Here is a 23,317-nt window from a genome sequence, read left to right as displayed (position 1 = left end):
GGTACAAGAAATTTGACAGTTTTATGCATAGAATTGGGTTCAAGAGATGTGAAGCTGATCACTGTTGCTATGTTAAGTCTTTTGACAATTCTTACATCATATTACTGTTGTATGTGGATGATATGTTTATTGCAGGGTCTAGCATTGAGGAGATTAATAATCTGAAGAAGCAATTGTCCAAACAATTTGCAATGAAGGATTTGGGAGCTGCAAAACAAATCCTTGGTATGAGAATCATTAGAGACAAGGCTAATGGTACACTGAAGCTTTCACAGTCAGAGTATGTGAAGAAAGTTCTCAGCAGGTTCAACATGAATGAAGCTAAACCAGTGAGCACACCCTTGGGTAGTCATTTCAAACTAAGCAAAGAATAGTCACCGAAGACAGAAGAAGAAAGGGATCATATGAGCAAGGTGCCCTATGCCTCAGCTATTGGCAGCTTGATGTATGCTATGGTGTGTACAAGGCCAGACATTGCACATGCAGTGGGAGTTGTGAGCAGATTCATGAGTAGGCCTGGAAAGCAGCATTGGGAGGCAGTCAAGTGGATTTTGAGATATCTGAAGGGTTCATCAGATACATGTCTTTGCTTCACAGGTGCAAGTTTGAAACTACAGGGTTATGTAGATGCTGATTTTGCTGGTGATATTGATAGTAGAAAGAGTACTACAGGGTTTGTTTTCACTCTGGGTGGTACAGCTATATCATGGGTTTCAAATCTACAGAAGATTGTTACTTTGTCTACTACAGAAGCTGAGTATGTTGCAGCAACTGAATCTGGAAAGGAGATGATTTGGCTACATGGTTTCTTAGATGAATTAGGTAAGAAGCAGGAGATGGGCATTCTACACAGTGACAGTCAGAGTGCAATCTTTCTTGCCAAAAATTCGGCTTTTCATTCAAAGTCGAAGCACATACAGACAAAATACCACTTTATCCGTTATCTTGTTAAAGATAAGCTGGTAATGCTTGAGAAGATTTGTGGATCTTAGAACCCGGCAGACATGTTGACTAAGGGTGTCACTATTGAGAAGTTGAAACTGTGCGCAGCTTCAATTGGTCTTCTAACTTGAGGACAGGAGGATGAGTTGCAGGGATGAGGGATTGTGTTATGAAGGATTATGGTTGATGTTTGCAGCTTGTGAGCCCTTAAGGGCTAAGGTGGAGGTGATGGACGAGTTTGCTAGTGTAGCTTGATCAATTTCAAGCCAAGGTGGAGATTTGTTGAAGTGGGCCCATGTGTGGCTTGAATTGCCACAAGCCCAAGTCAGTATAAATTCACCTTAGTTGACCGAATCCTATTTGTAATAGGAACCTCTTCTGCCGACTTTAATATATATATATATATATATATATATTTATATATATTGTATTTTTAGTGCAGCCGTGTGATTTAAGAGAAATTCCAATTAACCTAGTGAGCAGCCGCATGAGAGAAAATAGAGAAAAGAGAGGCTGCTAGCTTCTATTCTTATTTTTTTCTGTGAGAGAGTGCTAGGGTGTAATTGGGAATTGGGTTTCTTGAGAGTGTTCTTATGCACTATTGTATTTTTCCTGATAATAGTGAAATCCTTGCAATTCCGTGGACGTAGGCAAATTGCCGAACCACGTAAATATTGTCTTGTGCGTGTGATTGTTTTATTTGGCGTGTGTTTTCTCTATTTGTTTTGTTTCTCACAGATTGAGATTTTGCTTAAATTCCCTACACCTATTACATACAACATATATACATTTAAATGGCATTTTTCTAATGTAAATTATCACATAGTAATTCAACCATTGAACTATAGAAATTGCTAAGAGTGCGTGATCTAGCGGGGGAGGGGACTCAAATCCAAGACACTCTGTACAGCAGAGTTTTGTTGGCCCAAGTTCACTAGGCCACGAATAAGTCACACCCTTTCTAAGGTGCCTAAACTACACAAAATATTTTGACAATTGCTGCCTGCTTTATAAATTTATTAAAAATAAATAATAAAAAAACCAACAAAACTTAATTAGCCAATTCAGTTGAAGCAGAACATGTAAGAGAATGCTTTCTTTCTTGCCATCATCGTCATGGTTTCTATAGATCCTTTTTTCGCTGCTACTTTTGCCTTAGCTAGATAACCAAGGTATATTCAGAGTAACTTAGTTAGAGTATAAATCAACCAAGTTTACAGTGTGGCTATTCAAGTACTGGTGTCCAATTGCAATATTCAGAGTTCAGGTGTAGGGGACAAAAGATTTTTATGTTCTAGTTTACCAAGACTAGTAAATTTGCTAAAACAAGATTTACAAGCAGCCATTTCATTCGTTCTACGCCAACTGTGGTGTGAAGATGGTAATAAGTTTCACTTGATTGAAAAAGATATGGTCCTCGGTGACCACAATTACCTCTGACGTTTGAGATAATGTAAACCAAAAACAAACAAACCAAAAAAAAAAACCTATCTTATACGCAATCAAGAAATCAACAATTACGGAAAGTCGTATAAGACTGAAACATCAGCACCGCCTGCATCTGCATAGCAAGTCTGTCCTCTATCAGTCTACTCACAGCCAAACTCTCTCGTGATTCAAGGATATATACAATGTATGCTAACAGATCTGATCATAGATACTAACAATAAGCATGCTGTTACGTCTTCAAATCTAAGTTCATGTCAGAGACCAAATTTGACTTAATCACTCTCAAATAATTTATCAAGATGACGCATGTACTAACGCCAAGAAATTTTTGTTGTGTTCTTGATGTTGATATTATCCCACTTCCGTTCATCTATTTGAGTGGAAACTACTTGTTACTTTCTTGTAGAAGATAATACTTTTCATCAAGACCACAAGAACAAGTTCATTTTATCTTCATCTATTTGAGTGGAAACTACTTGTTACTTTCTTGTGGAAGTTTTCTAGCATGTACTAGTGCAAAAAATTCCTCTCTACCTCCAATGGCAAGAGGATTGACATTCAGTGCAGGACTCACAGCCCTTATTGCTCTTGCACTAGTCCATGAAACACTCAGTGCTAATGATCATTACTGTCCCCCTTTTTCCTGTGGCAATATCCCCAACATAAGCTTTCCTTTTCGATTGAAAAGCGATCCAGAAATCTGCGGGGACTCAAGGTATGAACTGTCATGTGAGAACAATCGAACGGTGTTACACTTATTTGCTGGAAAATACTACGTACAAAAAATCAATTACAATAACTACACAATCAGGGTTGCAGACTCTGGTATACACAACGACAATTACTTCTCCACCACCCCGAGTTTTTCCTTATATCGCTATAATTTCAGTAATGGATATCAGTCTACATATACCACTTATCAGCCAAAGTTAGCAAAGTCGGAGCCGTATGAGTACCGGAGGAAGAATTCAAATATGGAGTACGTGAATCCTGTACTATCAAGGAATGTGGTTTTCATGAGCTGTGATAAACCAGTGAATTCTCCTTACTATTTGGACACTTCTACTTGCATCAACAACTCTTCTAATTATATATCTCGTTCCAAGAGGTATAGATATGTTAAAGTTGGTAGAACGAATGCAACCGAAGTGGCTGACTCGTGCCGAGTAGAGAAGATAACTCGGACATCGTGGTCAAGAAATGATGACCATAATGTATCCTGTAAAGATGTCCACAATGAATTGGTATATGGTTTTGAGATTTCATGGTTCGGAGGTAATTGTAAAAGTATTTGCGGAAGACAGTACGAGTATTGCTACCTCAATGACACGAACCATGTTCAATGCTCCGGCAAGCTCAATGGTGGGTAAATAATGCAATAAAGGCCATAATACTTTCCTTTTTCTAATTTAAATATGCATGTTCCACCATTATTTTCCTTATGCACATCTCTCACACTGTCACTAATCGTTGTATTTTCCCTATTTTTTTTCTTCCTCAAAGGCTGATGATATTCTTTTTCTTTGTCAAAGCAGTGTTCCAGGTCATACTGATCAGCTTTTGCTCGAAACATGGATATTTTTTATGCAAAGGTAAGGTATCGGCACAAGTTGTTTTTGTTTTGTTTTGTATTTTTTTTTTTCCCACAACGCAATTGCACGAGTTGTGTGTGCTTGATCTCCAACTTTTACCCCTTCACTTAGATCTTAGAAACTATGAAAAAAAAAACGATTACTATTGAAACTCTTGTTTGTTGATATGGCTTTAATCAAAAGCTCAAGCCAAGTTGAAGCAAAAATTACTAGCAAAAATGATCAGAATTATTGAATATATGTATAATCCTTGCCATATATATAGTATGTGAACCACAGAGTCGTTGAACTTACTTATTACTATGAGAGGAGGATGTTGATGCATGAGATTATTTCTCATCTACCATGTATAGAGGTGTAGAAAAAAAATTTTAGCATAGCACAATTGATAATGTTAAGAGTTTAGCTGTTTATGTACAGTTTCTAATCTGGCCTTTAACTTCTTTTGATTTTAATGGATTTTCTTTTCTTCATTTTCAGCTTTGCCTCACGTTTTTCCTAGTCCTTATCCGATCTACCTTATCATTAAGAACTTCTTACCTTCCTCTTTCTTTTTGCAAGATCATTTCTTTTAAAAAGAAGGATGAAGAATAATTGGCCAACCTTTACACAATTCTCATTATAGTTCAAATCAGTGTGAATTTGGATTTAATCCTATTGTTGGAAAAGTTTCAATTAAAGCCCTACATTTTTTTACTTGTTTCAATTTGTCCCTCAAAAAGATCATTGTCAACTAAGTGTTCTAAAGAATCAAATAAATTGCGCATAAAGACCCGTCACACATCAACACAAAGTGATATTTTATTACCAGGAAAAAAAAAAAAAAAACCCTCACAAAATGAGCAGATTGTCATTAGATTGTATTTATTTGCTAGGATTATTTAAAATAATTTTGAAAGTTCTTTTGTGCTAAATGTTTTATATGATTGACATGTGATGATGCCGAAAAAATCACCAATAGGTCACGCAGTACTCACACGCTCAAAGTAGGCCTGTACAACAAAAAAAGAGAAGACCTCACAGAGAGTACCGGTGTGGTGCCGGCCAAATACCCTCTGAAGGTCAAGTTAGAATTATTCTCACAACTCTAGAGTGCTAGAGAGTGTAAATTATACGTACCTTGATTTGTGAGGGTATTGGAGTTTTTATAGTAGTGGAAGGTTGGCCTCCCTTCCTTGGTGTTGAAGTCTTTTTCTTATAGGACTCTACTTGAATATTCCCAAACGTGGTGGGCAAGATCTTTCCTTGTAGAGAAGATCTTCCTTCGGCGCGCGTATCTTCTGGAATCCCTTCTGCGCTAGGATTCCTATTTTCTTTGGGATTCTAGGGCGATTCAGGCGTAGGCCGCAAGTACTCTTCATCCAGGGTTTTTACTGTATCTACCAGCAATGGGCCTTAGCGAGAGCTGGGCTAGCTCCTTATCGGCCCATGAAACCGGATCCGTCAGGCCCATTAAGTTAGGCCCGTCAAGCCATATTTTATCCCCTTCAACATGGAAGCATTTGTGATATCTATCTATCTATCTATCTATCTATCTATCTATAAATATATACATATATATATATATATATATATGTTTTAAATATAACTTAGAAGAATTTCCATTAGTTTTTGTTAATAACAATTCAATGAGGGGGCAGAGTGAATTGATTTAAAGAGTTTTTACTATTTCAATTTCAATTTTAAATTTTGTATATTTAATTTGAAACCAACCCCAAAAATAGTAGAAATTATGTAAGTTATCATCAGACAAGATAAAGATGCTACACTTGAAACAAAGCCTATTTATGCTTAATAAAAAGAATTTAGCATGCAGTGATACACCTTGCAGCAAAAGGACTTGAAGTAACTAGTTGATAACGGTGTAGCAACATCACTCGTTTCAAATGGGTTTTTCGATGATGATCCTGCAGTGTCACACCTTGCAGTAAAAGATTTACTTGGGACTCCATGTGTGGTTGCATTTATAATTTATAAATGGCGTAGGAGGAATTTGTCAATGTATGACGCCATTGAAGAATTTTTGGAAAGCCATAACAACCTCATGCCCATAAGGTACTCCTACCCAGAAATTAAGAAGATGACCAATGGTTTCGCAGAGAAATTGGGAGAAGGAGGCTATGGCTCTGCATTTAAAGGAAAGCTTCAAAGTGGTCATCTTGTAGCTATAAAGATGTTGGATAAATCCAAAGCCAATGGCCAAGATTTTATTAGTGAAGTTGCAACAATTGGAATGATTCACCAAACAAATGTTGTGCAACTCATTGGCTTTTGTGTTGAGGGACTAAAGCATGCTCTTGTATATGAATTTATGCCTAATGGTTCTCTCGACAAATACATTTTTTCTCAAGAAAGAAGTATCTCCCTAAGTATTGAGAAAATATATGAGATTTCTCTTGGAGTAGGTCGTGGGATTGAATATCTACATCAAGGATGTGACATGCAAATTCTACATTTTGATATCAAGCCTCATAATATTCTTCTTGATGAGAACTTCATCCCAAAAGTTTCTGATTGGGCTAGCAAAACTGTATCCTCCAGATGATAGCATAGTTTCTTTGACTGCTGCAAGAGGAACACTAGGATATATGGCCCCAGAGTTGTTCTATAAGAACATTGGAGGCATCTCCTATAAAGCTGATGTTTATAGTTTCGGCACGTTATTATTGGAAATGGCAAGCAGAAGAAAGAACTTTAATGAATCTACTGACCACTCAAGCCAAATTTACTTTCCAACTTGGGTCTATGACCAACTTTGCGAAGGAAATGACATAGTAATGGAAAATGCAACGGAGGGGGAGAAGGAAAAAATTAAGAAGATGATCATAGTTGCATTATGGTGCATACAAATGAAGCCTAGTGATCGACCTTCAATGAATAAAGCTGTAGAAATGCTTGAAGGAGGAGTTGAATACTTGCAAATGCCTTCCAAGCCTTTCCTATCATCACAAGGGGATGTAGGAGACAACTTAAATCCAACTTGCTCATCAGTTCAATCAAGTGAATCAAGTCAATCAAGTGAATCAAATCAATCAAGTGAATCAAATCAATTAGCTCAATTTAAATGCAAAGCATTTGATAAAGTTGATTTATATGGGATTGTTTTAGGAATTTTAGGTGTTGGCTAATTCCTCAAGAAGTTTTCTTGTAATCTCTACAAAAGTTTACTTGTAATGACAAAGTTTTAAGGTTATTGTTTTCAATGTCATTTGTAATCATGTGGTGTAATCAAAGATAAAGTCTAATAAATACTATCACTATGCAAGTCTAGAGATTTTTGGTAAAGAGAAATCAAGATTGATCAATTGAAATCAAGTCGTTTAAAAATTTGATGAACCAAAAGTTCACCTGATGTTCTTATGATACTTCCTTTCACCCTCAAATAGCTTTCTAAATAGTTATTAAATTCACTAAAAACTTTGTTACTTAATTGATATTTTCTTAAGTTTCCAATGAAAATATCTAGAGTATTAATTCCCTTCTCATCACCTTTTCAAATTTTGAAAAGAAATAAAAAATAATGTGTCCCAAATAGCTTAATTGGAAAGAATTCATATTCTCAAATAAGCGACTTAAATTTGAATCTTGCTTACACCAAACAAATTGGTGTCTTTTTTATGAACCTATATTATCCCCCCCCTCCAAAGTATCAATCATTAAAAAAATTAGATTAATAAATTCATCTTTAAAATTGGTTCATATCAAGTTTGGGTCTTTGGAAAAAGATAAGGAAGTTTCATTTATTCAATTCTGTTAACATTATTTCAAGGGAAACCAATAGATAGTATGAAATTCCATGAGGAGGAGAAAATAGAAGAGAAGAAAAAGATCTACTATGTATTGATTGAACATGACAAAGTGGCCAAAATGTTCCCATTCCATTTGTCATATATTAAATTATCATGGACTCAGTGAAGTTTTAGTCAATGCCGTGCACATCATGGGATCTAGTGACATTTTAATGTAACATTGATAATTATTTGAAAAATAATGTAACTTTGAGGCATGTTAAAAATTATTTCTTTAAATTGATAATTTTCCAATCCTAAGGAGTTTGTTATCCAATTATTTAAGGAAAAAAAAAATCACGCACACATGTCCAAATACACTACACATGCGCACATGTCCTTAAAATGTCCATAAAATTTCTAAAATTAAAAGTGTTCTGAAAAATATATGTCCATAAATTTTCAAAATTATTTTATTTGTTAGTATTTGTGTTAGTTTATATTTTCAAAAGACTTTGGAAATTTTTCAAGATGAAACAAGTCCTAAAACACAAACTCACACCCTTTATAACAGAAACAATCTACACAGAATCTTTTAACAATTATTACCTTTTTTTTATTTTTAAAAAAAACGAATAATTAATTAGCCATTTCAGTTGAAGCAAAATATGTAAGATAATTCTTTCTTTCTTTTCATTCTTCCTATGTATCCTTCTTAGGTTGCTGATTTTGCCCTAGATAGGGCATATACAGAACACTTAATTGGGTATAAAAACAATCAATTTGACAATACGGCTATTCAAGCATGGGTGTCCAATCGCAATATACAGAGTTTAGAGAAGATATATAATTTGTATGGGACAGAGGATTTATGTTCAATTAGTTTACCTAGACTAGTATATATGTTCTAATCATAAAATTATAAATTATAAATAAATAAAAGACCAGTAAATATGTTCTAGTTGGTAGTTTTTGTTTTTTGTTTTTTTTGTTTTTAATGGAAATGTTCTAGCTAGTTGGTAGTTGATTGAAGAAGATATGGTTCTCAATTACCACAATGACCATTGACGTTTGAAGAAGATATGGTCTTTTAAGACATACATTAACCATCTATTTTAAAGTAAAAAAAAAAATTGTCAAATCATCAGTTAGTTACTTTTTCAATTTTTTATAAATTTTTTTTTAAAATAGTTTATTAACAAATGCTCTTAAGACATACATTAATAAAACCTTTCAATAATTAAGAAAAGTGTACACGTAGAGACACTCATCGATTAGACATTTAGAATTTAGAAAGGACATCGTTCAAATGAAAGAGAAAAATTATTTGTTGACTAGAAAAATCAGCACCCCCTGCAGCTAGCAAGTCAGTCCTCTATCTAATTTCGCACATGGTATGATTAATTCTGTCTTTTTTAGGTGGTGGCGAGTCAGTCTTCTCTGCATATAGCCAAACTCTCTCGTGATTTTAGGTCAGCAATCAAGGATATATACAATGTATGCTAACAGATGTGATCACAGTTACTAACTATAAGCATGCTAGAGCGAGTTCAAATATAAGTTCATGTCAAATAATTTATCAAGATGACGCATGCATGGGCTAACGCCAAGAAATTTTTGTTGTGTTCTTGATGTTGATATTATCCCACTACCACGAACTTTCATTCATCTTTTTCAGTGGAAACTACTTGTTACTTTCTTGTGGAAGATAATAAACTTTTTGCAAAAATGCAAAACTAATCTTTAACTTTCAGTCTTTTTAATTTTAGTTTTTTAATTTTTAGTTTTGTCATTTTAGTTCTCTAACTTCTAATTGTTGTCAATTCGATATTTTGTTAACCATTTGTTAAGTGTTTTTGTTAAATTGTTAAATGAGCAAAACGAAGCCGTTTTGTTTTTTTTTTTTTTTTTTTTTTTTTTTTTTTTTTTTTGGTTGTAATTAAAAGAAATTAAAAAAAATTTATTAAAAAAAAAAATTGAAGAAAGGAAAACTCTGTCTGTCTGGATAGAACAGAGCAAAGAGAACATGAAGAAAGGAAAGGAACTCACATGCTTGATCGATTTCTGGATGCAAGAGATTGTGAAGGAGTTAACAACGTGCGTGTACTTCATTTGCGGTATCTAGTCGGCGGAGCTCTGTACCTTAGAATCTCACGCGCCACCGTGTGCGTGTACTTCATTTGCGCTATCTGGTCGCCAGTTATCAAAGAATTGGACTTCGGCAACCATATCAACTTGACTTCTTCACGCACTTTCGCCAAAACCTCCAGATGCGAGTCAAGGAGAGTCACGGCCCAGAGGAGTGATGAAATGGAAGCGTCCTGAGCAGCGAAGAGAAAGTCGAAGAGGTAGCTTCCGATTTCAACGTTGCTGGTGTTTGGCAGTGGCGGCGTCGTGGTTTCGCTGGATTCAGATAAAGCTGTTAACTTCTTCACAATCTCTTGCATCCAGAAATCGATCAAGCACGTGGGTTCTTTTCCTTTCTTCACGTTCTCTTTGCTCTGTTCTATGCAGACAGATTCTTCAACTTTTTTTTTTTTTTTTTTTCTTTTAATTACAAAAATTTAAAAGAAGTTCATATTAAAGAAGTTTTCTAGTATGTACCAGTGCAAAAAATTCCTCTCTACCTCCAATGGCAAGAGGATTAGCGTTCAGTATAGGACTCAAGACCCTTATTGCTCTTGTACTAGTCCATGAAACTTGGAGTGCTACTGCTAAGGTTAATCATTATCCCCCTTCTTCCTTTGGCAAAACCCCCAACATAAGCTTTCCTTATCGATTGAAGAGCGATCCAGAAATCTGCTGGGACTCAAGGTATGAACTATCATGTGAGAACAATTGAACGGTGTTGCACTTATTTGCTGGAAAATACAACGTACAAAAAATCAATTACAATAACTACACAATCAGGGTTGCAGACTCTAGTATACACGATGACAATTACTTCTGCACCCCGAGTTATAACTTATATCACTATAGGCGAAAATGGCCCACTATTACTAATTCCCGAAAAAATTAGCAATATATCACTTTTTTGAAAATATGTAGAGATCTACCACCTTTTTTGAAATTCGAGTTTGCCATAAAACTTGAATTCTAAAAATTCGAGTTCTTTGAACAAATGTACTCAGAAAAATTTTGAAAATTTTTTATGGTACTCGAGTTCATGGAACTGGAGTACCATAAAAAATTTTCAAAATTTTTCCATGGTATTCGAGTTCCATAAACTTGAGTACTATGGGAAACTCGATTCCACTACACTCGAATACCCAAAAAGTGGTAGATCCCTGCGTATTTTCAAAACAGTGGTAGATTGCAACATAGTTTGCAAAAAGGTACTATTTGGCTATTTTCGCCTATCACTATAATTTCAGTAATTGATATGACTCTGTATATACCACATATCAGCTGAAGAAAGAGTTGGTATCGGTGGAGTACGGAGCTCAAGAATCCTGAACTATCATGGAGTTTGGTTTTCATGAGCTGTGATAAACCGATGAATTCTCCTTACTATTTGGACACTTCTACTTGCATCAACAACTCTTCTAATTATATACTATCTCATTCCAAGAGGTATAGATATGTTAAAGTTGGTAAAACGAATGCAAACGAAGTGGCGGACTCGTGCTGAGCAGATAATATAACTCGGACATCGTGGCAAAGAAATGATGAACCAAATGTATCCTGTAAAGATGTCCACAATGAATTGGTATATGGTTTTGAGATTTCATGCATGGCTCTGAGGTAATTGTAAAAGTATTTGTGGAAGACAGTACTAGTGTTGCTATCTCAATGACACAAACCATGTTCAGTGCTACGGCAAGATCAATGGTGGGTAAATAATGCGATAAAGGCCATAACACTTTTCCTTTTCTAATTTACATATACATGTTCACCATTATTTTCCTTTTGCACCTCTTTCACACTGTCACTAATCATTGTATTTTCTCCAAAAGCTTATGATATTATTTTTCTTTGTCAAATCAGGGTTCATGCCCATTGTCATGCCCCAAACCCAAAAGGATCCAAAGCATGAAAAACTGAGCCTTAAAAGAGATATTGTAGGGGATTTTTTTTTTTGGATAAAGATAAATAAACATTGTGAACTCTCCACAATGTAAGTCAGAGTTCTATGAGACATTTACAAACAATACAAATAACAAATGATGCCTCCAAATATACACGAAATTCCAAAACTCCAAATGGATCAACATATAATCACAATTCTTCCTAGGATGGGCAACCTCAACGACAGAATCTAGGCCTACTATGCTCAAGGCTAACAAATCTCAAGAGCCAACCTTCGATAGAATTAGTTATGGCCTCGATAAATTTAGTAAGTTGAGTCACCAACCAATCATAGCATAAATCTCTCAATTAGCATAATGCTCCAATCACCACCGATAAAACAAGCTCCATGCCCAAGGTATAGCAAATTTATTTGAAAAGCTATTGGAGAGTGGGATGAGCTAAAACCCAGTAAGTAGTATAATTAATGGGGGTGGGGGAAATGCAAGTTTCATGATGATAAACAGTTTACAAAGTATGTTTTAATTTGGGAAAATTCTAACTGAATACTGGAAGATCATTTCCATAATAGTATGACAAGAATGATTAAATAATGGAACACAAAGTTTCTCAAAGTAAATACCTTAAAACTATATACCATAATCTGTGAGCGGTAACAATATAGTTTCCAAAGCCATAAAATCTAACATACAGTAATTTATCACAAAGATACCACACTATCACATAGATTGGTCAGGGGATCCACCCATCCACAACTGGCATGATATTGTCTTCTCTGGTATGTAGACTTTTGGCCCCATGAACAGCAGCCTCACCCATACCCTCAAGGTTTTTCTCTCTCCCCATGGGCAGCAGAGAAAGCGTGTCAAATAGGACCTCTCTTGCACGCGGTCTCTTGGCCCCATGGGCAGCAGTCTCACCCACACACAATCAAGGAACCTCTTCCCCTCATGGGCAACAGGAAAGAACACATCATCCAAAGTAAAAGGGCGCTGACCTGGATTTGATTCTGTTGTCACAAAGACTATAGAAACCAAATCGGATGATCACCGGAAAATCACACATGGCATGGTGTTAAAACCACATAAAGCTCACAGGTTACATATACTTTGAAACATACAGTTTATATCTAGGTAATTTCAGAAAAATCTTAAATAATCTAACTTCCACAATGTTTGTAAGGTTTTCAACTTCATTTTTGTCAAGAGATTTTCTATCAATTCCCCACATAACAAAACAAGATAAGCATCTTTAAATTTTCTAATATACCATAAAATCCATGATTTCCTTATCAAAGATTAAATAAAAGATGCTCATTTTTCCATATCAACAATTCATGCATTTCCCCAATTGCAATACCAAATATGATGCATTTTCATATATAATCATATATATATATATATATATATATATATATATTAAGGTTACAACACAATAGTTTTTAGGATCCATAGGTAGTTTCCAAAAGCGTGTCTAACCCAAAAACAACATTTATGCAACATGATTATTTTTCAAAAATCCCATTAAAAAGCTACTTACCTTAGCAATCCAATCCAAATTTACCTCAATTAGGCACCGCATTCAACCAATCAAGTTACTAGTTCCATCACCAAGTACCTTGGAACCTAGAAACACAAGTATCGAGCCTATTAATAACAAGGCCTACTACAAAATTACGCTATCAAATTTGTCCCAATAAATCATAAAGAATTCCCTCAAAAATCAAACCTAAGGCCCTAAAGCCTAGCTTGACCATCCCAAGACAAGTACCCCTACCCAAATGGGAACCAAACAAGCATACAAGAAACTTATAGGTTTACAACACAACCAAAGCCTTTAATTTTGCTTCAGCAAATGATGTCCATTTACCAACTTGATACAACGTATGTCACTACCAAACTATGATAAAATTAGCCAAAGTAAAACACTTGTCATAGAAAGCACATATGAACTTACAAGCAACACAACAAAAGCTTGGAGTAAATTCCTTAAAGTCTCAGCATCTTAATTACACTTTCAAATAACTTCCAACAGGTCAGCCCTTTTTATAAAATTCGTTTGGTCCACTTAGTTTTATCCAAAAAGCTTGAAATTAAATAGGGAGAAGCCTTTATATGTCTAGTATGTACCACCAAATATTCAGCTCAAAATGATTTTTCTATAATTTATTAAAAATCATGTAATTCAGCATACTCAAATCTGTCAGGGACAGATTTACAGTCCCAAAAGAGAAATCATTATAATTATTATACTAGCCCAAATGCTTTGAGACTTGAATTAGGTAAAAGATATGTGTATTAGGTTTCATTATAGCCATCTTAGGCTTCCAGATTCAATCTATGGTAGTTATTATGAACTTTTAACTACAATGTGTGCAGAGTTTCTACATAAAACAAATTGGGTATTAAATATGGTCAAATGGTATTTTTGAACACCAAACTTCATATCCCCTTTCGAGAAATATCATATGCTCATTCTCAACAAACCATTTTATCATTGATACTATACATAAATAACAGAATTTTAAGAAATTAACACAACAAGCGACCACAAAACAAAGTTTAGCAAACTCATATAAAACCATAAATCGTACAAAACTAAAAAAAATCTCACACAACCCATATTTGAAGCTTGCATTACCCACTTTTTAAACATCCTCAAGAAGAAATACCCATATCAAAATATTATCCCCACCTAAGAGATTGACTCTACACAAGCTTTAGACCATAACCAAAACAATAAGGAGATCCAAGAAAATTTCACCTTTACACAACTGTTTCAGCAACTCAAGGGGAACACTTGCTGCCTCCATTAAAATGGAGCAGTGCTGGTGTGGTTTAGGTTGCTTTAAGTGGTGATAATGGGTGGTTGTGAGTAGAGGAAGCTTGCAATGGGTCGGCCATGAGGTGGAGAAAACAAGAAGAGAAGAAGAAGCTAGAGAATAACACAAGAAGAGGGAGAGAATCATGTGGATTCAAGGAGGGGTGGGGGAGGGGGGGGGGGGTAATTTGCCCCCTAGCATAGTGGTGGGCAAGAATATTATAAGTTAGCGTGCGAGTTGAAAGATTTTTGAAAGTAGCATCTCGAGTTTCCAAATCTCGAGTCTACAAGACTCGAGTTTCCCTTGAGGATGTGGCAGTTTTAGGCCACATGGATCTCAAGTCTATAAGACTCGAGTTATGTCTCGAGTTTCCAAAACTTGATTTCTTATGAAATAGAGTCAAAAAGCGTGCCACACTGCCACAACGAATTGGCACCTCACTGATCTCGAGTCTGCAAGACTTGATATCTACTGGAATAAAATCAAGTAGGTGCCCAATCTTTTGGTAATGGTGATTAAAAAAAATTGGAATGAGGATTCATTAATGATGACTCAATGCATGAATATGAAGTATGAAAAATATGGTTTATCTTTCAAGAATTGTTGTTGAAATATATCTGCACTATTTTCCTATTTTTGTTTCTGGTTTGTTGCTTCTATGTGGTTTAGGTGCTACCTGCATGTCTGCCGCCGATGGGTTTTCTACTGCCGATGAGATGCGCTTGTCTCCGGTAGAGTGAGGGTTTGGGGTTTGTATGTTTGGGTGTGAAGGAGAATGAAGTGAGAGTTTGAAATAAAAGTTGAGTCTATGCTTGAAATATGATTACAAATCGAGTATTAGAAACTTGATTTCAACGTGTCTCCACATGGAAAAAAGTCCACATTAGATGTTTGGTAGCTCAGGATCTCGAGTATTAGAAACTGAATTTCTACTCGAAATCAAGTTTTAAAAACTCGAGATGCTACTTTTCCACTTTGTTTTGAAACTGGGCAACTAACGAAATCCTTAGCAATCTAATGTTAAATGAGAGAGAAAAAAAAAAAAAAAAAAAAAAAAAAATTCAAGGAGGGGGCTGTGTTGATTGTGGACCATTAACTACAAATATCTTGAGGAGGCATTTACCACTTTACCCTTAATTTTCTTCAGTTCCTTGATTTTCACCAAGCTCATTACCACAAATCACATAAATGCCATTATATGCTTTAGATATTCAAAAGACCTTTGCAAAAAAATAATTAACCACCTTAAAGAAAAAAATTAAAATTCACTTGAGATATTATGCACATCTAAATTTTCTTAAGAAAAAGGCTTGGGGTGTTACAGCCATACTGAAAGCTTGTATTGGCATCATGAAAAATATATAAGATATATAAGCAGAGGTACTGAGGTAAGGAATCGGATAATATCGACTAGGACTATGAAAATATATAGAGTTGCACAAGTTGTTTTTGTTTTGACTATTGAAATTCTTGTTTATTGAGACTTGAGATGGCTTTAATCAAATCTCAAGCCAAGTTGAAGCACAAATTACTAGGAATAATTATCTGAAGTATTGAATATATGTATACTCCCTGCATATATATAGAATGTGAACCGTAGAGTCGTTGAACTTTGTTATTACTATTGATGCATGAGATTCTTTCTCATCTACCATGCATAGAGAAAAATATTTAGGCGTGACACAATTGATAGTGTTAAAAGTTTAGCTGTTTATGTACATTTTCTAATCTGGCCTTTAACTTCTTTTGATTTTAATCGATTTTCTTTTCTTCAGTTTCTTTAACTTCCTCTTTCTTTTTGCAAAATCATTTCTTTTAAAAAGAAGGATGAAGAATAATTGGCCGACAGTTACACAATTCTCTTTTTAGTTCAAATCAGTGTGAATTTAATTAGATTTAATCCTATTGTTTGAAAAGTTTCAATTAAAGTCCTACATTTTTTAAATTGTTTCAATTTGTCCCTCAAAAAGATCATTGTCAACTAAATGTTCTGAAGAATCAAATAAGTTGCACATAAAGACCCGTCAAACATCAACACAAAGTGATATTTTATTCGCAGAAAAAAAAAAAAAAAAAAAAAAAAAAAAAAAAAAAAAAAAAAAACCTCACAAAATGATCAGATCGTCATTAGATTGCATTTATTTGCTAGGATTATTTAAAATAATTTTGAAAGTTCTTTTGCGCTAAATGTTATATATGATTCACATGGAAGCATTTGTGATATCTATATACGTTTTAAATATAAATTAGATGAATTTCCCTTAGTTTTTGTTAACAATAATTCAATGAGGGGGCCTAATGAATTGATTTAAAAAGTTTATTGTTTCAATTACAATTTTAAATTTTGTATATTTAATTTGAAACCAACCCCAAAAATAGGAGAAATTATGTAAGTTATCACAAATAATTTAGTAGTGGAGACAAGATAAAGATACTACACTTGAAACAAAGCCTATTCAAGTTATTAATAAAAAGAATTTAGCATGCAGTGATACACTTTGCAGCGAAAGGAAGCAGCTAGTTGATAACTCGTTTCTAATGGGTTTTTCAATTATGATCCTGCAGTGATACACCTTGCAGAAAAATTTTTATTTGGGACTCCATTTGTGGTCGCATTTTTAATTTATAAATGGTGTAGGAGGAATTTATCAACATATGACGCAATTGAAGATTTTTTGCAAAGCCACAATAACCTCATGCCCATAAGGTACTCCTACCCAGAAATTAGGAAGATGACCAATGGTTTCACGGAGAAATTGGGAGAAGGAGGCTTTGCCATTGTATTTAAAGAAAAGCTTCGAAGTGGTCATCTTGTAGCTATAAAGATGTTGGATAAGTCCAAAGCCAACGGTCAAGACTTTGTTGGTGAAGTTGCAACAATTGGAAGGATTCCCCACATAAATGTTGTGCAACTTATTGGCTTTTGTGTTGAGGGACCAAAGTGTGCACTTATATATGAATTCATGCCTAATGTTTCTCTTGACAAATACGTTTTTTCTCAAGAAGGAAGTATCCCCTTAAGTATTGAGAAAATATATGAGATTTCTCTTGGAGTAGGTCGTGGAATTGAATATCTACATCAAGGATGTGACATGCAAATTCTACATTTTGATATCAAGCCTCATAACATTCTTCTTGATGAGAACTTCACCCCAAAAGTTTCTAATTTGGGCTTGCCAAACTTTATCCTCCAGATTATAGCATAGTTTCTTTGACTCTTGCAAGAGGAACACTAGGATATATGGCTCTAGAGTTGTTCTAGAAGAACATTGGAGGCATCTCTTATAAAGCTGATGTTTTATAGTTTTGGCATGTTATTGTTGGAAATGGCAAGTAGAAGAAAGAACTTTAATGCATTTGTAGACCAAATTTAATTCCAACTTGGGTCTATGACCAAGTTTGCGAAAGAAATGACATAGTAATGGAAGATGCTACAAAGGGGGAGAAGGAAAAAATTGAGAAGATGATCATAGTTGCATTATGGTGCATACAAATGAAGCCTAGCGATCGACCATCAATGAATAAAATTGTAGAAATGCTTGAAGGAGAAGTTGAATGTTCACAAATGCCTTCCAAGCCTTTCCTATCATCTCTAGGGGATGTAAGAGACAACTTATATCCAACTTGCTCATCAATTCAATAAGGTGAATCAAGTTAATCATCTCAATTTTAAATGCAAAGCATTTGATATGTCAGTCGGCTGATTTACATGTGAAAGTTTTAGGAATTTTAGGTATTGGTTAATTCCTCAACAAATTTTCTTGTAATCTCTACAAAAGTTTACTTGTAATGACAAAGTTTTAATGTTATTGTTTTCAATGTCATTTATAATCATGTGGTGTAATCAAAGACAAAGTCTGATAAACGCTATCACTATGCAAGTCTAGAGATTTTTGGTAAAGAGAGATCAAGATCGATCAATTGAAATCAAGTGGTTCAAAAATTTGTAGAACAAAAAGTTCGCTTGATGTTCTTATGATACTTCCTTTCACCCTTAAATATCTTTCTAAATAGTTATTGTTAGGTTCTAAGGAATTAGGAACTAATGTATTAGAACTTCAATGTGTAATGTTGGCAAACCATGATCAAAACATTTAGTCTAGATTTAGACTGCTCAAAGTGTGTTTATGTGTAACGTTGGAATCGAGTATATTGCAGGATTTATTGTGTAAATCTGCAAAGCTCGATTGATCGAAAACTAGACTCGATCGATCGAAGCTCGTGCAGATTGTTTTTCTGCTGATTTTTCCAACTCAGCCCAAGCCCATATGACGTGTAGGGTTTTATGTTTTGCTTCTAGTATAAAAAGAAAAATCCTAGCCACATTTTAAAGGTTATTGATATGTTGTGTGTATGAATCTCTTGTGAGATCTAGAGGTGTTTGCCTTCATACATACTTAGGGTTATCAAGATCAAGATTGATGTCAAGAGTTTGGTGATCGCTTCAGTTGCTGCATAAAAAGCTTAAAGAGAACACAAGTGGGAGTACTTGTGGTTGTTGTGAATCCAAGAAAGAAGTAGTCATTGGACTCGGAGCTGTCACGTGGTCGTGGTAGTAAGTTTTCTACTCGAGGTAGCAATAAGATGTTAGTGGTCTAAATCGCTATTGTAAAACTTTAATTCTTTCATAGTGGATTTGTTTTACCTTGAAGATAGGTAGGTTAAATCCTCCCCAGGTTTTTTACTGTTTGGTTTTCCTGTATTATCATATTGTTGTGTTCTTTATTTTCCGCACTATTTCAATGATATGATTTACTTGTGTTAACCTAGATTTGAATAATTTACCTAAGTTAATCACTTGGCTAAACAACTAGGTTAATCTGTTTGTGTTTAAGGGGTCTAAAAATGTACAGTTATTAAATTCATTAAAAACTTTGTTACTTAATTGATATTTTCTTGTATTTCCAACAAAAATATGTAGAGTTTTAAATCCCTTCCCATAACCTTTATCAAATTTTGAAAAGAAAAAAAAAATAATAATGAGTTTCAATTAGCTTAATTGGGAAAAATTTGTATTCTCAAATAAGCGACATACATTTGAATCTCGCTTACATCAAAATAAATTTGTGTCTTTTTTATGAACCCATAGCATCTATCATTTCCCCCCCCCCCCCCCCCACCCCCAAAAAAAAGTATATATCATTAAAAAAATTAGATTAATAAATTAATCTTTAAATTTGATTTATATCAAGTTAGGGACTTTGGAAAAAGATAAGGAAGTTTCATTTGATAACATGTTTTTAAGGGAATCCAATAGGTAATATGAAATTCCACGAGGAGGAAATAAAGAAGAGAAGAAAAAGAGCTAGTATGAAATTGACTGAACGTGAGAAAGTGGCCAAAATGTTCTTGCTCCATTTGTCATATCTTAGTTTTAGTCAATGACGAACCAATACCGTCTAGCTTAGTTGGTAGAGTGCAAGGCTCTTAACCTTGTAGTCGTGGGTTCAAGCCCCACGGTGGGCGTTCTTAATGTTTTCTTAGCAAAAAGTTTTAGCAATACCGTGCACGTCATGGGATCTAGTGACATTTTAATGTAACTTTGATAATTTATTCAAAAAATAATGTAACTTTGAGGCATGTTAAAAACTATTTCTTTAAATTAATAATTTTCCTACCCTAAGGAGTTTGTTATCCAATTATTTAAGAAATAAAAAAATCACGCACACACGCACATGTTCTAAAATTTAAAGTGTTCTAAAAAACATGTCCATAAATTTTCAAAATTGTTTTATTTGTTGGCATTTGTGTTACTTTATATTTTCAAAAGACTCTGAAAAATTTCAAGATGAAACAAGTCTTAAAACACAAACTCACACCCTTTATCACATAAACAAACTACACAAAATATTTTAACAATTATTACTTTAAAAAAAAATTTAAATAAAGAACAATACTTATTTAGCCAATTCAGTTGAAGCAGAACATGTAGGATAATTATTTCTTTTTATGATTCCTATATATCCTTTTTAAGTTGCTAATTTTGCCCTAGATAACTAGGGCATATACAGAGCACTTAGTTGGGTATAAAAACAACCAATTTGACAGTGTGACTATTCAACTAGGGTGTCCAATTGCAATATGCAAAGTTTAGAGAAGATATTTAAGGTGTATGGGACATAAGATTTATGTTCTTGTTTACCAAGACTAGTAAATATGTTCTAATAAAATTAATAATAATAAAAAAAAGACTAGTAAATATGTTCTAGTTGGTAGTTGGTTGAAGAAGATATTGTTCTCAGTGACCACAATGACCTTTGACATTTGAGATAATATAATTGTGATAATTGCAATAAGTGCACAAGTAGAGACTAATTGATTAGACACCTAGAATTTATAAAGGACCACCGTCCAAATAGAAGAGAAAAATTATTTGTTAGACTAGAAAAATTAGCACTGCCCTGCAGCTAGCAAGTCATGAGTCCTCTATTTAATTTCGCATATGGCATAATTAATAATTGGTTTAAGATCTCAATCAATAATTGCATGGTGGAATTAAAGTGGAACTAACTTTTAAGTTGTAACTTGTGCTCACGCACGGAGATGTTCGATTGTAACGGTATTATTCATGTTGTAGACAACATAACATTTGAAAGAATTAAAGCGAGACAAAAAAAGGAAAAAAATACCTTGGAGTTTTGCCAAGAATTAATGAATCGTAAATCTAACTTTGGATATGAAGCTAAATAATCAAACGAAGATATAAGATTTGAAGCAGATTTACTTCAATTAGAAGTATATAATGGTAGAGAGGCGAATCAATAATAGTAGGCTTCAAATGAGAAGCCTATCGATTGACCTACGAAGATCAAGTTTCAAAGATCTGAATTCGCTCTTAATTGACCAATTATTTGTACTGGATGTCTTTTAGCTTGGGTGCCTCCATGTCAAGCAAGTCCAACTCAATCCAATGACCATGAAGCATTCATTTTAAGTTCAATAAATTTAGAAAAACAAAAAATTTCATAACTATTTGAGGTAATGAATTTCATAATTGTCTGAGGTGACAAATTATTAATGGTGGATGATAAAAAAATAATGACAGGTACATATAAAAATCAATAATAATCAATCAACTCAATTGAAAAATTTATTGTAAAAGCTATTTTGTTTGTAGCATTATTCTTTTAACTTAGGTGTTTTTGTTTGTTAAAGTTTAGTTTCATTTCTAACATTTTCTCCACACACACACACAAAAATCATTTAGATAAGTTTATTTTTTTAATGGTACATACAAAAACCCACACAAAAAAGAAAGAACCCCACATTGGCACCCAATCATACCTGTTGGGATATTTTCATCCATGCAAAAAAATATAATATTATAATATAAACTAGCATAATATTCAAATAAATGAGATTAAAAAAAAGGAATCATTGTACAACACGACACGAGGTCCAGCTCAAAGGAGACTGATTTTTGAAGTGTAAAATCATTTCAGTGTCTAAGATGAAGACTCATCAGAAAAGCAAAAGCGGCACTCAACTCAACACATAAGACATCAAGTAAGGATTATGGATAGATACACGTGTTTTCTACATACACACATGCACTCGTATCTACATTGTTTTCAACAGACACCATATCTACATTTTGGCAGCACTTTCAACTTGTGCTCAACTTGGTGATTTTTAGATTTGGGGAGTTGGATCCATGAAATATATCAAGATGGTTAAACTAGAGCATCCTACAAGTTTCAAGAAGTCATTAATTGAAATGTACTCAAAATCTGGAGATAATAGACAATGCTCGTGGAGTATTTCATGACACATATATAAGCAAAAGATGTAGTCTCATAGAATGCAATGAACCAAGGACTTGCTCTACATGGCCTTGGTGAGGGGACTTTGGCTCAATTCCATCAGATGCTAGACAGCCAGATTATATAACCTTTATGAGGACAATATACGGAATAAGCCCTATGTTGGAGTAATATGGATGCATGTTTGATCTTTTATGTAGAGCAGGGCTTTTGAAGGAAGCTATAGATCTCATAAAAATAAAAAAAATAAAAAATAAAAAAACAAAAAACAAATGCCCATTGTGGGGCCCAATAATTTATGGGCCAAGCCTATTTGCCCGTAGAGAGTCCGAAGGCCCAAGCCGAGGAGAACCATGGCCCAAGCTCTATGATACAGAGCACCAAATAGTTTTGGGATCCAGCCGAGGACAATCCAGTCCTCGGCAGATTCAGAATCCCAACGGAAAAGAGGGGTAAAACGGGTATAGGGCCAAACTTAAAAGAGAATCTAAGAGTATCCGGGAAAGCTGCTCTCATTGCCATTCAATGCCCTGCCCCTGACAGAGCCGTACTCTTCAGCTTTATCAACCATCCCCAACAATTCTGGGATTGGACTGATGGGACAAATGTCAGTCTTGTAAAGGTTGACCCTACACGTGGACGAAGGACAGCGAACGCAGGCTAGTATAAAAGAAGAAGTAAGTGAATCTGGTAAGGGGCTCTGATCCTACGGAAAAAAGAGGAAGACTCCATGAATGAGAACGCCGGAACAGCCCATGCACATAACAGAGAAAATCCACCGTCGGGTAACCGGGATCAGACCTCAATGGTCCTCGGACCAATTCCGAGGAGCCCATTCTCATAGGGCGTGACGCCGTAGGGCTTAAACGTTCAGGCCCAATCCCTTTTTTCTACAGGAATCCTTCTAAAATCCAGACCGGAACATCGCCCCGTGACCAAAGCCAAGCTTTTCAAGCCCACTCTCTACAAATCATATTGTGAGGGATCTTTCCT

At 34.7% G+C, this 23,317-nt stretch overlaps 1 non-coding gene and 2 pseudogenes across 2 annotated transcripts; all 3 read left to right on the top strand.

The window, feature by feature from the left end:
- Nucleotides 1-2,851: 2,851 nt before the first annotated feature.
- On the top strand, nt 2,852-7,111 carry LOC115984888 (annotated as a pseudogene). The gene is made up of 3 exons (XR_004090557.1): nt 2,852-3,753; nt 3,927-4,126; nt 5,833-7,111. The product of XR_004090557.1 is annotated as an uncharacterized LOC115984888 (transcript).
- A 3,232-nt stretch (nt 7,112-10,343) lies between these two features.
- On the top strand, nt 10,344-18,295 carry LOC115984887 (annotated as a pseudogene).
- A 1,659-nt stretch (nt 18,296-19,954) lies between these two features.
- TRNAK-CUU lies at nt 19,955-20,027 on the top strand. The gene has a single exon. It is a non-coding gene; the product is annotated as a tRNA-Lys (tRNA).
- The last annotated feature ends 3,290 nt before the right edge of the window (nt 20,028-23,317 follow it).

The sequence above is a fragment of the Quercus lobata genome, chromosome 4, assembly GCF_001633185.2.
Source record: "Quercus lobata isolate SW786 chromosome 4, ValleyOak3.0 Primary Assembly, whole genome shotgun sequence".
In the NCBI taxonomy this organism is placed as follows: domain Eukaryota; kingdom Viridiplantae; phylum Streptophyta; class Magnoliopsida; order Fagales; family Fagaceae; genus Quercus; species Quercus lobata.
The sequence above is the reverse complement of the archived record's forward strand: the minus strand, read 5'-3'. Positions and strand labels throughout refer to the sequence as shown.